Genomic DNA, 6,562 nt, shown 5'->3' on the forward strand with positions numbered 1-6,562 from the left:
ACGTGACAGCCCCATACGCGAAACCAATGCGGTCTCGAGCCGGAAAGAGAATTGATTAGTTCATCTCATGAGTCTTTCGGGTCTCGGGCATACCTGTCAAGTATCCCGTTTTGGCCGGGAAAGTCACGTATTTTACCCTTCTTTCCCGCCGTCCTCCCGTATTAGTATTTTCCCGTAAATCTCCCGTATTTTAATTCTTTAATTTTAACCTGCGTTATTAATAAAATAATAATAAAAAAAAACATTCCCAATCTGAGCTCTGTTATAGTCTCGCGATAACTGCCACCTGCAGTAGCCTGTCGCGAGGGGTGTGTGAGGTCAGATGACATGAGTTATAACTCGGGAAAAACAACAACAAAAGAAAAAACAGAGACGTATGATGGATGCTACGATAGAGAGTGAAGGCACACCTTCCAAAAAACCAAAACCCATGTGTAAATACCGTGATAAATGCGACAGCGAATTTACTTTTTTAAAGAATGCAAAGTCTGCAACAAATTTGTACAACAACTCACTAAAAGAGTAAAAGAAAAGTTATGTGAAATGAAAAGAAAAACTGTAAAAAAAAAAAAAAAAAAAAAAAGCAATATGAAATTAAAAGAATGTGTGGAATGAAAATAAAATGTAAATGTAAAGACAAGCAATGTAAAATTAACAGAAAATATGCAAATAAGCCTTTAAATAAATGCTCTTCATATATACCATTTTGTGTTTTCATTTGGGCTATAACACCTGTCTTAAAATGTAAGGGATACTGGAGCTTTGTTGGGGTGGTGGGACTGCTCGCGGTGGGCGCCGGAAAATTTCCCTTATTTTCAAATTCAAAACTTGACAGGTATGGTCTCGGGTCGAGTTTGACTCGTTCCTTAATCACGTGACAGCCCCATACGCAAAACTAACGCAGTCTTGAGCCGGAAAGAGAATTGATTAGTTCATCTCATGAGTCTTTCGGGTCGAGTTTGACTCGTTCCTTAATCACGTGACAGCCCCATGCGCTATTTCTGACATTTCTGTCACCGTGTTTTTGTTACTGTTTGTTGAGGATCTGTGGTTTGTTATTATTTTATAAATAAATAAAACCCTGTTATAAATAAAATTTTGATTAATTTGTCTTCTTGACTGTCTATCGGTAAATAAACACTAGGCTATATAATAATATAATAATCCAAGCTTACAATAAAAAGTATTTATAGACTAGTTTGTTCATTTTTACTCCAATTTTGAGTTTGCTGGTATAATAATTGCTTTTCCTAGGCAGACTTGACTTATTGGTGTAATATATGTATAAGAAGATTGCTCAAAAAAGGACATAATGACATACATTAAAAGCAAATAACATTTTGAATTTGAATTATTAATGTTAAAGACAAATGTTAAAGACATTAAGGTTATGATAACTTCAGCTTTAACAGTTTTAACCCAGCTCAGAGTGAGGAGTTTCAGATCCTGGTTCACTGCCAGTGCAGGGGCCATGTTTTGGGAAGACTTTGACGAGAGGGTAGCAAGCTTGAGGCCTTCTGCTACCTCTTCTAAGACCTCAGATGCTATGATGGCCAACCTTGCAGAGCCACTCTTACCCCGCACATCAGACCCTCTGGCCTGGTGGAGGAGATGTTCACCAGTATACACAAGCCTTTCTGAAGTCACAAAGACAAGACTTTGCATTGTGGCCACATCCGTGCCATCTGAATTTTTTTTTTCTAAAACTGGGCAGATTATCTCAGATAGAAGAACTCACAGACTCAGCCCATCCAAGGTCAGGGAGCTTGTTTTTTTTTTAAATAATGTAAACATGCCTTAAAGCAAGTCCTAAAAATATAGCCACAGTGTGTTATTTATTTTAAAGCTTATTTATTTTTATTTATTTAGAAAAAGACTAGCTTGTTGTGCAATATTTTTGTTGTTGTGATTTTAAAAGGTAATTTGTTATTGTTATAAGGCTCCATAGCTTTAGTATCTCTTAATTTTCATTTATTTTTTATTCAAATGGTTTAAAATTATTTTGGGAATAGCTTGTTGTGCAATATTTAGTTTTTCTTTTTTTTTATATTGTACTTTTAAAGTTCATTTGTTAAGGTTATTAGACCCTGTGGCTTTATTATCTTTTAATTTTAATTTCATTTTTAATTATTTACATTTTTATTATTTTAATTTATTTTGGAATAGTTGTCCTCTTTGTTACAAAGCTTTTCTGTAATAAACAATAAACAACTATTCAAAAGTATGTACAGTGTTTTTAATGTTTATAAAGTGTCATATGTTACAAAAGTATGGTTTACACAGACAATCTGATTTAATAACTGCACAACTAAACAAAAACAAACAAACAGACAGAAAAAAAGATCAACATTTTAAGCATAACAAACTCTTTATTTCCACATTCAGTATTATGGAAAAGTACCACCATGACAGAAATTAAAAACAACAATTTGAAACCAGAAATGCATCACGTTACTGTAAGAGTAAATAATACTAATAATAAATAAGTACTACGCACCCATTTTGTAAGGAAAGTTGTAAATGAACTAATTACTCTAGCCAATGTTGTCACACAGTACAAAAGAACGAAAAACCCGAAGAACCGAAAGATGAACTATTCAATTATCTGCATTCTTTTACTGTCAGTGTCTATGGTTTTAGCGTATGGGTCTGTCACGTGATTAAGGAACGACTCGACCCGAAGACTCATGAGATGAACTAATCAATTCTCTTTCCGGCTCATGCTGCATTGGGTTTAATGTATTGGGCTGTCACGTGATTGAGGAACGAGTCAAAAACCCGATAGACTCGAACTATGAACTAATCAATTCTCTTTCCGGCTCATGCTGCATTGGGTTTAATGTATTGGGCTGTCACGTGATTGAGGAACGAGTCAAAAACCCGATAGACTCCAACTATGAACTAATCAATTCTCTTTCCGGCTCATGCTGCATTGGGTTTAACGTATTGGGCTGTCACGTGATTGAGGAACGAGTCAAAAACCCGATAGACTCGAACTATGAACTAATCAATTCTCTTTCCGGCTCAAGACTGCATTGACTGACAGGTGAATTACTACTACTAGAACAGAACCCATAGAATAATGCGCATGCGCGACTGAACGAATCACTCCCCGAGACGACTCGTTCTTCCCGAGTCACATTAAAGATTCGTTCAAAATGAACGAATCGTTCAAGAACGACACATCACTACTCCGCGATCGCCTGATTCGTAGATTCATAAGACCGTCAATTAATTCGCAGTTGCATAACAGCCTATTGCACGTCAGCCTGATAGACTGCACAGGTGCTCCCGATGGCCAGTCTCAGCTGCATGGATTGAGTTGGGCAGGTCATTCCATTCAAAAGTCAGTGAAAGTAATTTTATGCCTCTTTGGGATGGCACAGTAAAGCGACATTCACTTGCAGAAAGAAAGCTTCTAAATGGCACATACGTCTGAAGTAATGAATTTAATTAAAGGAGTGCAGAGCCAGTTGTGGTTTCGTAGGCAAACATTACAGGGTTACTCCACCCCAAAATGAACATTTTGTCATTAATCACTTACCCGACTGTCGTTCCAAACCCATAAAAGCTTCATTCGTCTTTGGAACACAACTTAAGACATTTTGGATTAAAACCAGGAAACTTGTGACTCTCCCATAAACTGACACGTAAATGACACTGTCGAGGTCCAGAAAAGCATGATGAGAATAGTCCATCTGCCATCAATGGTTCAAACGTAGCATAACGATGTATAATTTCTATAATTCTGTGTATTTGTTCTTGTGTGTGCAGATAACAACATTTATGAACATTTGTGAAAAGTTTTTATTATAGCACATATAAGGCAAATATGTTATAATGTATATAATATATTCAAAACAAGAGCTCCTAAAAAGAATAAAAATAACAGGACATATGATTAAAGTTTGTAGAGAGACATGAATTTTTGAATAAAGTTGTTATTTTAGTTGTCTTCGTGTACAAAAAGTATTCTCGTCGCTTCATAACATTGAAACACAGATGGCAGTGTGACTATTCTGATGTTGTCTGTCTTTCTTTACTGGATCTTGACAGTTTAATTTACTTGGCAGTCTATGGGACAGTCACAAGCCTCCTGGTTTTCATCCAAAATACCTTAAATTGTTTTCCGAAGATGAATAAAGGTTCTACGTGTTTGGAACGACATAGGGGTAAGTGATTAATGACAAAATGGTAATTTTGGGGTGGAGTAACCCTTTAATGCCTTGAAGTTTATGTGAGCATATATTGGTAGCCAGTACAAATTGCTAAACAGAGATGTGACGTGCATTCTCTTGGCTCATTTAAAGAGCCACACAGATGGGAAATCAAAAATTACCTGTATTACAGTGTATGATGTAGCTGTCCATCAGTGTAAACAATGTGCAAAGTAATTAAACCAAAAGGTACACGATTTATAAAATTATTGGCTTCTAAAGTAAGGAGTCGACTCTGAATCGCTGAAACGAGTCGTTATAGATTTCAAATCTTTTGCCCATCTCTATGTACGTCACTAGAAACACTTTGCATAATAATCTCCGCCTACCGTCTTGGGAGAAACGGAACTCTGACCTGCCCCACCCCCCCACACAGACGCTCTGGTTGGTGTGAGAGCATCATGTCGAGGAGACAGTGTGTTTTTAATTGTACTGGCAAGTTTTTTTTTTTTTCACTGCCAAAGAATGAAGATCAGAAGAACCAATGGCATTTAACTGATGACTGCTTTTCTAATCTCGGTGAGTTCAAGGCGGGATTTTCAAAGCGTTTGGCCATAAAAGAGGGTTCATTACCAACTTTATTTAGACCAACAAGCATGTCCGAATCACAATGCGAAGTATGATTATGAAGTTATGTGTTTGTTTTCTCCCAAGGGTCTTATCAGTATGTCGCACTAGCACTAACAGTTATATGTTAAAACCCTCTGGAGTCGATTAACGCGGATACGCATTGAGTCATTTTCCCCTGATAACCCCGAAAAAGTCAGCGCTGATCTTCATTTACAAACACGTGATTAAAATGAAGTGTAACACCGTGAATACTCAACGAAGAGACATGAGAGAGATATCTATAGAAAGCTTGACATGTCTACTTTATCACAGATATTCTGTGATAAAGTAATCCATATGAAAACAACGTGATGTCCAATCTTTCACGTCTCCCTTCATTATATCTAATGTGACCACGCCCCGCGCTGAACGCGCTATTCAGATTCAAACTGAAGCGCGCGGCTTGAATACACCCACACAGAAGAAAAAGCAGCGAGACTGTTCAAGTTTTTTATTTTACTGTTTGCTTCGCGATGAGAGGAATAAGACATAATTCACCCCAAAAAGATGCTAACGCATTGTTTACCGTGAAGTTGTGTGCGGAACAACCAATCAAAACTATGTTAGTTGACCAATCAGAACACAGTATGCTACCGAAATGTGGGGTTTAAGGAAACTGAATCTTTTGAACGGCTTCGCGCGAACCGTTTGGGGATCTCTGAGAATTGAGGTAATTTTAAAATGATATTTTGACAAAATGACAATGTTTTTTAACCGTGGATGGATTTACACCTGTTGTACAGGACTTATAAACAGTGATAGGAAGCTTAGAATTTTCATCTTACTGGCTCTTTAAAATTAATCTTGCTGCCGCGTTCTGGATTAATTGTAAAGGTTTATTAAAACTGGCTGGAAGATCCACTAAGAGAGCATTTTAATAGTCCAGCCTGGACAGAACAAGAGCTTGAACAAGGAGTTGTGAAGCATGTTTTTTAAGAAACGGCCTGATCTTCTTGATGTTAAATAGCGCCAATCTATAAGTTTACTGGTACATGTACTGTGTATTATTAATTATTATTTTGTCTGTTAATAAATGCTATAAACTTGGCTGTATTCTATAGCCTATACATTTAATAAGTTGTGAAAAGTGATGATCTGATTAATTTCTTATAAGAAAGGTTATTGCAAGCATGTTTCACATTTTAAACTGAAAACAGAAATGTTTATACTTGTGGGAGCTAAAAGACTCCTATTCAACATGAACATTCCTCTTGCAAATAGATTTGTAATTTTGAAAGATGTTTTTGTCTTAAATTGGCTGTATTTCAGCACATAAGGGGAAAATGAATAAAGAGAGAAAACCAAAGTAAGCATCTGGTAGTTTAACTGATTCACAGAACATAAGACACAGACACACACACATACAGACAGAACGCTGGAATAACACAAGTGATTTATAACAACAGACCTTTTCAAACAGCTCTCGAGTGATCAGTTAAACAGTTAAAAGACAAAAACATAAGTATTTTAATTTGAACTTTCATTGGAATTTATCTTGGCAGTGTGACGTGTATGCTGTTCAAAAAAATATTATAACTATATACCAGGTAGGCACTAGGCAGTCTCTCTCTCTCTCTCTCTCTCTCTCTCTCTCTCTCTCTCTCTCGCTCTCGCTCTCTCACACACACTGAGTCACACAAGAGGGTGCTGTATCCAACAAAATCCGAGAACATTAAGCTAAGTTCATTCAGACAACTCTAAGGCAACTAAATGGGCTTATAACATCAGGATCTTTC

General features: G+C 36.7%; 1 protein-coding gene across 2 annotated transcripts in view; it reads left to right on the forward strand.

The window, feature by feature from the left end:
• The first annotated feature begins 6,424 nt into the window (after positions 1-6,424).
• Positions 6,425-6,562, forward strand: part of LOC127957760 (interleukin-13 receptor subunit alpha-2) — a 12,135-nt gene continuing 11,997 nt past the window's right edge. For both annotated transcript variants that reach the window (XM_052556425.1, XM_052556426.1), the window contains exon 1: positions 6,425-6,562. This exon is cut by the window's right edge and continues 18 nt beyond it. The gene's annotated coding sequence lies outside the window, so the exon portion shown is untranslated.

This window comes from Carassius gibelio, chromosome B5 (assembly GCF_023724105.1).
Source record: "Carassius gibelio isolate Cgi1373 ecotype wild population from Czech Republic chromosome B5, carGib1.2-hapl.c, whole genome shotgun sequence".
Classification (NCBI taxonomy): domain Eukaryota; kingdom Metazoa; phylum Chordata; class Actinopteri; order Cypriniformes; family Cyprinidae; genus Carassius; species Carassius gibelio.